The sequence below is a fragment of the Cottoperca gobio genome, chromosome 9 (genome assembly GCF_900634415.1).
Source record: "Cottoperca gobio chromosome 9, fCotGob3.1, whole genome shotgun sequence".
Lineage (NCBI taxonomy): Eukaryota > Metazoa > Chordata > Actinopteri > Perciformes > Bovichtidae > Cottoperca > Cottoperca gobio.
In genome coordinates this window covers 3,410,410-3,420,962 of record NC_041363.1, presented here as the reverse complement: position 1 = coordinate 3,420,962, position 10,553 = coordinate 3,410,410, and the positions used below count along the sequence as shown (strand labels likewise).

General features: G+C 43.2%; 1 protein-coding gene across 12 annotated transcripts in view; it reads left to right on the top strand.

The window, feature by feature from the left end:
* Positions 1–10,553, top strand: part of fbrsl1 (fibrosin-like 1) — a 253,600-nt gene that overhangs the window by 1,537 nt on the left and 241,510 nt on the right. The gene's annotated exons all lie outside the window — the stretch shown is intronic.

The window sequence follows — 10,553 nt, the reverse complement described above, 5'->3', positions numbered from 1 at the left end:
TGGGCTTGCCTGGCTGACGGAGCTGAGTTTGTGTCTGTCTGGAGTCCTTCACATTAAAGTGTTTGACAATCACTTCTGCACACAACTCTGTTTGCAGAATATTCTCTGAAAGTTGAAGGCATGTGAAATAAGATGTTAATCATTGGTAGCGTATGGTTTGTTGAGGAAACTAAACAGCTGCTGCTGTGTCAGTAATGGCTCTGGCTTGTTTTATATTCTGATTTACTGCCAGTTGACATCGTGCTCTTTGAGGAACTGCCATTCATCTGTGCTGATAACTATGTTTCTGTCATTACTGTGTGGAGGTATGTCTGATGTCACTGGGATGATTTCAGGAAGAAAGGAGGATCTCTTGTGACATCCTCTTATCTCTTTTATCTCATTATGTTTCCAAATGACAAATACAACATTGTTCCCTGTGGGACATCAGGCTGACTGACGAGGCAGGCAGGCCTGTGTTTCTTTCCCATGGCTCATTCTAATAACGATAGCACTACTGCAATGTAAATAACTCTCTTTAATAAACAGAACTAACATGCCCACTGAGGTCTGTATATTTTAAGATGATGACCTCATTTGAAAGCCTGTGGATCATACCACAGGCCACCGCATTCAAATGACAACCTCCCATGTAGGCTCAGCAGAGGTATTAATCAGTCATGATTGACTCTCTCCTCCTACACACAGCTTAGTCAGTATAATGCTTGAATGCAGATTTACAGCAAAATGACTGCATTAAATATAAACCAGTTGTCCACCCGCACACATAGCGTGGAAGAGTCCCTCCCTTCTGTTAACAAGTTTGACCTGTCTGGGTCATCACTAGTTAAAATGCTATTCCATTTAGCTTCTTAGAGTGGGTGTGAAAGCAGGTGAGGGGGGGGGGGGGGATAAGAGGAGGGGTGTTAGTGTGCATGAGCCCTGACCTCAGAGAACAATTGTTATCCTGTAATTAATATAAAAAGATAACGGACACTACACACAACCGGGAAAATTGTGTAGCCAATATGGATTAAAGATATTCCACCTCATAAACTCCCATAATGACATCATAGATTCCATAGCACCATAAAGTAGGATCAACTCCCCATTTAGTGCCACGGTGAGACTGCACTGCTTCCCTTAGATAAACGTGTTACTTGTTATCAAATGTGCATGAAATGTGTGTGTCTGCTCCAATTGTGGTGATTTGTATGAGTGCAGTGTGCTGTGATGCTGTATGTGCGAGTGTGTCTGCCCTTTGTGCTGTGTGGCTGCCACTTCTGACAGCTGCTGACTGTGAAAGACTTTGAGGATGTCATAGCAGCAAAGTGCTTCTAACTGGCATCTTCTGCCAGCATGCTGGTGTCTCTCCGCTGCTGTCAGCCTGTTGCCCTGACCTATTGGCTTTTAGGAAGATTCTCATGTGTGTGTTTGATACAGTTAAAGGTGATTTTTGTCTCCCATCACTTCCTGTTTCTGTCCCGTGCGTTGCTGCAGTGCAGCTTGTGTTTCTCTTTGGATGCTTTATCTTAATAAACATGCTGCCAGAGCTAGATGGTAGTTTTCTTCCTTAAATACTGAATCCACGTGGAATGAACACAGAGACAACAGCGTGCTCCTCATAGGAGCTTATGTTTCAAGGCTAAGAAGATGAGGCATCATCTGATTCTACATGAAATGATGCTCACACGCCAGCTACTTGTTGGTAATTAGTCTGATTTGCATGCAAATGGCTTGCGCTTATTAAATGATGTTGGTGGATTTGGTGCAATTACATGAGGGAATGTGCACATGTTTTGTGTGCTTTGCCCTTTGAGCCATAATGTGGAGGATAAAAGGAGCATGTTGACTTTCTACATAATTCCTATACTGTTTACTGTAAGTGAAAGCATCACTGTGTGCTTACTGGAAATGCATCACGGTGGGTCATGACTCACACTCTTACTGTACGCTTGAGTGGAGCTCATGACCTACACTACCTGTGCTAATTGCTCATCAATTATGGGGAGGACACTGCAGCGTTTGGCCAGGTAATAGCTCTGACCTATTGCATCATGCTCGGATAAGCTCGCTCACCCTTGGCAGAGAGAGTGTGTGCGCTCCCCCTGACCTCTTCCAAGTGACTGATGGCCAGCATGGTTGTGTTTATGTCAGGCCGTACAGTCAGGCTGTTGTCTCATTAGCATTCTGCTAACATCAGTCTCTCACCCTCTCCAGGTTCAATCAGCCCACATGGCAAACGTACTAATATTTACTCTATCTTGTTTCTTTTAATCTCCATCTAAGCCCTTTGCTGTTCTCTCAAGCACTCGAGGATGAACATGTTTCATAAACTCCCCGTCACCTTTGGGTTACTGTCGAAAAATCATTTGATTGTCCTATTTTAATCTGTAACTTGTGCACAGCTGTTGGTAAGAGCCCGAGGTTGTGGTTTCCTCCCAGAGCACTTTGACTCTCAACACAATCGTCGGGTTGATATTCCAGCTCTACTCTGATGGGATCAAGCTCCCTTGATGAAGGCTTAGGCAGTATGGTGGTCTCGCCCGCTCCCGTAACCTGTTTCATTACAGCCGAAAGCAATTTGCAGCCTTGGCCACATTTATGGCATATTTATTTGCTTTTGAATCCCCCGTTTCTCATAGGAAAGCCGCTTACGTACCTGTGCAAATCGACTGTACAAACACAGCCGCCCGGCTTTGTGACGGCACTTTATCGTGATTAGAGAAATGTTAAGGATAATTCAAAGAGTGTAAACACAGTAGAAAGAGAAAGGGGAAACGCTCGTCTGTCCCTTTAGGGTTAGTTTTCATACTTCTGTCTTGGGATGACAATTCAGATCATCACTTAATACTCCCGCCGTTCCTCTAGAAATAATATTTTTCAGGATAGTTAGAATGATTAACACACATTTCTAAAATGCTGAACAGTCGACCTCCTGGAAATGGAAGGTTTTCACCTGACACCAGCGCTGTAAAACAATTACCCGCTGCAGCTTAAAGCCTCCAGAAGTCTCCTTGTGGGTATTGAACAAGTGAGCAGATAAAAAAAATGACACAATTATCCATCTGTCACAGTATTAATAAGATGTTTGATTTGCTCCATTTGCTCTGTGAGTGACGTTGGAGTGGCAAATCCCCTCTTGTTAATCCACAATCCTTCTGTTCATCTGCTTTAACATGAATTTACAGATTTGTTTGGGTTTTTCGTTCCGCAGCACGAGTTTCTAAATTCACTCTAATGGGGATTTAGGTTTAGTTGATTTAGTGATATTACAACAGTGTCGAGGGCAGGAAGCAGTAACGATATAAAAATGGCTCTCATAAATAGAAGCTCTTGATGTGTCTCTTTATTTAATCCAGGGGAGTTTTGCTAAACATGCTTGCTCTTTTTCTTCACGCCCCTGTTTGACACACTTACACTAATCGTCATCTGCTGTCAGCCACTGGGCAGCTCTACCTAAGCAATATGGGGATATGAAGTCCCTCGCCTGAGGGGAGCTTGACGGAAGTTGTTAGGGAAGCTGTGAGTTGCTCATTTACTCTCTTCACCATTATTTCCCCAGCTGGTGCATTCCAGTTACAGTATGCGTCTTTCCATTTCATCAAGTGCTCGGATGAAGGCCTCAAAGAATGACATTTTTCTGAGGCTTTCCCCTAAAATAACCACACTTGCACATCTTCAACTCAAGTCTCATCACATTCTCACTGCTAGCTCTCAGACAGCACCATGTGTTCCTCATTAGCAGTCATTAGTACATATAATACTCAACCCTCAACACCTGATGTCAGACGATTACTTGCCAAAGAAAATGAATAAACACCCTAGTAGCACCTATACAGAGACGTATTGACACCTCTTCAGCTGAAATTGATGCTTTTCTTTAGATTAACCGGTTAGACGTGATCTTAAATAGTTTGTAAATCACTTGTTGTCCTTGTGGTCAGCTGTGTGCAACTGCTCTGCATCTGCTCTGACTGCCGGTTGGGTAGCACAGTGCAAAGTGATGCTGACTCTTGAAGCCGCAGCAGTCATTGCTGTAGTACGATGTCTCGCTTTCATGGTGAGGCAGCAGATTTGTTGCAGGGGTTGCAGCAATCTTGCTTCGTGTTTTCACTTTCCCCCGACGGTGATAGCACTGTGCATCATATGCCGGCACTGACAAACAACTCCAGCTTTAATTAACAAGGCAACCCCCCCGAGGCTCCGCTGCTCATTGGCTGACACATCCCACGGAGAGGGCTTTCTTAATGCCAGTGGGACGTCCCCCGGCCCCGGCTCTCTCTCGAACTGTCACACACTGTAGGCGACAGCGTGGCTGATAAATGCTTGGTCACATTCACAAGCCAACACAGGACTGAACCTCCACTGTGCATCTGTCCAAGCCATCAAGCAGTGACCTAAATATATCCACCCAAGGAAGGTTCTCGTGTGTGTGGAAGTGTGTTCCTGTGGATCTGAGAGCATGGCAATCACTTTGTTACTACAAAGCTACACTCGTGTTCAGCTTTGGAGGATTAATGTGACAAAATAAAACTGCAGAAAATGAATCAGTTCACAGATTTACAACAGATGTACAACATATGTGTGTAGGATGTTTAGGGCCTCAACAAGCAACTCTGTTTGTCTCTGATTAGGTTGCTCATTATGTTCCTAATTGATTGTTTGGTGTGTAAAATGTTTTGGCAGTCCAAAGCACAAAGAGATTCACTTTACCGTTAGAGAAGATTAAGAAAACAAGCAAATGCTCATCGTGGGGAAGCTGGGAGCGATTCATCTTTGCTTCAAAAACGACAAACGATTGATCGTCAAAATTGTTACTGATTCATTTTCTGTCGATCGACTAATAAATAAAAGCAAATAATCATTTCAGCTCTTGAGCTGCTGCTGCCGATACGATACTTAGTTTAAATCCTGATACCAAAACAATAGTTTCTGATAACTTGCTTTGAGGATTATCTAAACGCAGCACAAGAGAGCGGACACAGAAGCTTCATTTGATAACATATTTTGATCTCGTAGATTAGATCACTTTGTCAGAAATGAAGCTCTATAAATAACGGGAGCTGTGACACTAGTGGCCGTGGGGTGGTGGAGGAGGTTTCAGTGACAGCAGAGACTCGACTGGTGCAAAGGAACCCTGTGGTTCTTCACCAGCAGCAGCACTACAGTGTAATGTTTTAACGAGTGAGTCGTTGTTTTGTCTTTATCGTGCACATACACACAAGGACACATGCACAAGGTTTAGCACGCAGGCGATGCCAAACACATCCCTGCCACCAGTTTCACACTCTTCACACTCTCGATGTTGTAGCAATGCACCTTAAAGGCGGTGGATAACACTGCAGGTATTGGTGGTTACCATGAGGATATAAAAATATATATAAAAAAATGTTGCATTGCAAATGTTTTATGAGAAAGGAAATGTGTTCAACATGCCCGTTGGACTTCAAGGATACACACGAGGCATGTTGGTGAGAAACTCTGAATTTAAACTAGACTAGACGATCCCAGTGAGTCCTGACTGATGCAGAAACAGAAAGGTTGTCTGCTAAAAGCTTCATTATTGTCTAAAGTTCCTCATCAAAAGATTTGTTTAGAAGAGTATGAATCGAAGCTTGCAGGATATCAGCTTTTGGTACTTGTTATCAAAGTGAGTGCTACAGACATTTCAGTCACTCACAAAAGAAGCGCCATATCCAGGAATCTGTGTTTCCTCTGTGTCTTAGGCGTTCAGCAGCACTGCTATCATTTCTGGAAGGCAGAGGGATGAATGCATGCTGGCCCTGAGGGGTCCCTTTTGAAGCGCTGTCAGTTGTCCGTTTTGAGGTATCACGCCACAGTCTGAATGTACCATCACCACAAAACCTCAGAATAAGAACCTCTTAGTTTTCAGTTACCATGGCGCGTGAGGAATTGCTCAAATGTGCAGACAGTGCAACACAACCGACGCACATTAAGTGGCACATATTAACCCATTGGTAGCTTGTCGTAGTCAGGTATATCCATTTCCTGCTCGTCGTCCCGAGCTGTCTTCCATCTTCCTGTCTCAGTGTTTTCATTGCGCTGAATGACAGGATGTAATTATGCTGTGATTAAGATGCTGTCTCCGAGCCTGCGATGGATTAGGAGCTCGACTGTTAGAAGGTTCCCCGGTAATTATCCACAGCTGATTTGTCCCCGTTTTGCCTTTCATAACCCCTCTCCGGTTCCTCGAATGCTTGATTAGCGCATGTTACTAAACAATGCTGACAAAAGATATCTTATTTGAGCGGTTTGAGGAAAATAATTAATTTGGAGATAACTTCATAGTAATCATGTTTGTCATGCAGCGGAGGTATTTCACAGCCCTGTGATTTTGGTTGATATATAATAGTGCACTTGGCCACAGAAGCGCTTATGAATGACTAACAGACGAGGGCTGTGAAGGATTTACAACAAAAATAATGAAACCTAAAAGCAGAGGGCACTCTTTAAGTGGCTCATTAAGTAATGGCTGGTTTCCATTCCAGCCGTGTCCTTCACTGACAGAGCGAAGAGAGCTCTGAATGGCTGGCTTGCTTCAACCTTCAAATCACTTGAATCCCTTTTCAACATTTTGTTTGTGTGAGAGTGCAGGTCATCTTCTCCATCCTCGCAGACTCATTCAGCAAGAAGGTTTGTTGACTCGGTGTGCGTGTAGTGGAAAGTAATAACGGTTTAACTCTGCTGCCAACGAAGGTGAATACTTCACAATCGCAAGGTTAGCTCGGCCGAGCTACGGGCTCTTTTTTGTGTGTGACATTAGCAATCGCTGTATCAGACATTAAAGGTACATCCGATTGGATAAAAAAAACAAAAACATAAAATGCCCGTCGCTACAACCTCCCTGCCCCCAATCGTCCCCATGAAATCAAGGTTATCAGTGATGTCCGCAGGCTTCTCATTTTTAGATTGTATCAGCTGCGTGAACATGTGTTTTGTGAGTTAGCCAAACTACAAAGTAAGTTGTTGTGGATCGCAAGCCAGTGTGTGAACGTTCGGGCAAAGGTGTTTCTGGCAACGGGAAATCCAACTGTTGTTTTGTGAGCTGCCTGCACACGTTATCAAACCCTGTAGAACTGACCGACGGCTGCACGGCATACGACCCCGTCTGTCCTTAGACCCTCGATTGGGCAAAGGAAAAATGCCCGCCAACAAAACCTTTTAACGGCCCCCCCCAGGACGAACCGAAGTAAACAGAATGCCCCAGTTATACTTTAATATTTGAATGAACGTAATCTCCAGATCTCCAGACATTCATAGCTGAGCAGCAGCTTGTTCTGTTGTCAAATAAGTTAACGTAACGTTATCTTACGTTGTAAGGACATCTCTGCTGTTTTACATGCTCAAAGTCATTTAATGAAGTGAACATTGTTAAACAAACCAACTGAATAACATCTGCAATATTCCTTTAGGACACTCTACAACTAAGACTAGAAGGTCTTGTATATGTCACTGTATTCAAGATGCAACATGGTGATTCTGGCACAAGCCTCAGCCTCCAGTCCGTGTGGTCATGTTTTTAAGGAGGGCTTTGGTTTTCAGTCATGACTCACGTCGTTGTGACATTGTGCAGAGTCTTGCTGCATGTTTTCTTAATAGATCGCTCTTGGTGTGAAAGCAATTAGCGTTAACAGTTGTTGACATGCTCTTCTGCTACCGACACTCTCTACCAACACCAGCTCTGAGGGGAATAGTCTTTATAGGCCAAGTGACGCTGACAATAATTGCTCAGCACTCCGTCTGAAATAAGATACGGTGATATGTTAGTGTGCAATTTATTACAGCTCATTGTTTGTTGGTATGTTGCTCATTCACAGCATTGAGCCTTTTCTCTGTGTCTGTGTGTTTATGTGTGGGTGCAGGCAAAGCCAAATAAGGACTGTTTCAGTTTTTCTGTGATAGCTTTGGCAGCCATGTAACAAGCTGTGGCCAAGATAATGGAGCTTAGATAAGAGGGAGGTTATGCAATGTGGAATTTCTCTTTTTAACATTGCCTTTCATGTTCCATTCACTGTCTGGATGACATTAGCCTGACAACTCTGTGCCGAGCTGCCACACTTAGTTTTCTTATTGAAATGAAGCACCTTGTCGGCCATTTACATTTCATAGAATGTGAATGGCTTTATTTGTCGAGTGGAGTACTTGTCATTGCTGACATACTGTAGGTGAAAGGACGTTAAGTTTGTCACTGCATCAGGCTGATTACACGCACATGTGTTAATCAGCTGCTCAATGTTATCTGATTCTGGCATGTTGGCAGGGGAGCAGTTCTCCTGATCCCTTGTGAGATCTTGTACCTTTTTATCTTATGGGACATTTTAACCCCATACTTCTACACAATATATTCTTGTTCCAAGGCGATGGGCTTATGTGCGTTAACATATTGTTCTCAGTGTGAGAGGCCAGAAGATGTAAACGTGGATTACTTGTTCTTGTTGAGTGACTCACAGTTTGAGCTCTTTTGTGCATGAAACTCTCCTGGTACAAGATGAACAACTGTACTGGTTGAACTGGTTCAGGTGCACAGTTTTAAACATAAAAACTTGAGGAGAAATGAAATCCAATCATTAAGCTTAAGATTGTATTAAGCGCTCGGCTAACGCATAATACGATCTGCGTCTTGGATTCTGGGGCACTTGAGGAAGAGGCAACTATCGCTCTGTGTTCTGTTCTCAACTGTTCCCGCCATCACTGTTTGGTACGGGCTTCATCTCCATAGCAACAACTGCCGAGGATCATAAAATATAGTTGGAATAATTAAAACAGATGGCAATAACGTAAACGTACATGTTCGTAACATTAACTGTCTCACATTAAAGATATCATTAGAATAAAGATTTGAAATGCAGAAGAGTGAAACCAGAGGCTCCTCTTTGGAACTCTAAATGTACAGGGTATGATTATTATGTTAAGACGTCCTATTGTTTTATTGTTACTATAATCTGTATATTGGAATTAGAAGTGGAGGCAGCTGTATTGAGCTGAGTATCAGTGGAGAGTGTCTTGTGGTCCACATGCTGGTTTAGAGGCTTTTTGACCCTGCCAATAATAAATTATAGAGGAAACACTGAACACTTGGAGTCTGGACTGTATTTACTCAGCATGAAAACACTGCTATTAGAATTCAGGTCCCCGTATTGGTCGAATCCTTGTTTCAGGAAGCAGATTTCACACACGAGTCTACCTACATTTTGTACGCTTCTGTATAAGATATCATCAGTTTTTAACAGGTTCGACCTGTTGCCGACTCAGACACTCCTCACTTAATGAATCCTCCGAGTGTCTATGAAAGTCAATGTTGCGGTTGTGTGCTCAACAGAGTGAACAGGCAGAATGTGTTTGAAATATAATGGGATATATAATAAGGCATATGTAACACAGCCACTGCAGTAAAACCTCTAGAGGCAAGACGAGCTCCGTCAGCCACAGTGAGATCTGGCTGACAGATCTGTCTCCTCTCTCTGTCCCTGTCCATCGCCTCGCTCTGCGGTCCTCTTTCCCTATATACTGTACAGACGGCACGTACATCCACTGACGAGCCTCTTTCCCTTTGCAGTCTGCAGGTTGTTTACCCATAGATCAAAGGCAGTAAAATGCATCTGCTCCCCTTTTGCGAACTGGCCACACAGCTCATTTCAGAGAGGCCACTTTGTCAGTGCGTCTGCGACGAGGACAGGCACCTTAGAATCGGAAGGGCTTTACCCAAGGCGTGGAATGAGATCACAATTACACAATTACACACACACACACACACACACATGCTCAGAGCCTAAGCACAAGGCCAGTTGTTGAGTCAATAAAGAAAACAGGCAGCGTGTAAGAGCCAGAGAACATAAACAGTCTGCCAATCTACTGTTTGCATTCCACATCTCTTTGCTTCGAAGCACTTCAGCCGTGTGCAGTTCAAATACCAAGCCATTCATAGCCACTCTGATATTAGTAATGAAAAGTGGATAAAAGCCAGTCGCTGTCATGATGCAGTTTGTTTAATTACATATAGTGTTGTTGATAAAGCTACAATGGGAAACTTTATCCTAATGAAAGCATTTTATGTATGAACATGGTTGTGTCGGTAACAGCGGTATCCTGGGAAACATGGAGTACTTGTGAGTTTTGGAATATATCATCTCTGTCTGAAGAGCACTGGAGTGTGTACTGTAAATGTAAACAATGTTGTTGAAGCTGATGCAGCTGAACACATTTTTATTGATGGAGGCATTTGAAGGATTGCTTCTCTGTGAGGGTGTCTGCAGTAAAGGAAAGCACATTTCTGTGGCTTATTAATTCTATTCTGTGGTTTTGTGAATAGAAAGCGACCACATGATCATTTACTGTTATATAACAGTGGTTGCATGCCACAACTGACGGAGTTTCAACCAGGTTCAGAGGGAGGGCATTCTTTACTCGAGCCTACTGTCTAACCCTCGTTGGAAGTTTATTTAAGCTTACGAAACATATGGGAGGATCTTTGGATGGAGACACAGAACCTAAATTAGCAGGATAACTTCGCTAATTGTTCAGTGATTTAAGTTTCCATTCTTCTGTCTCAG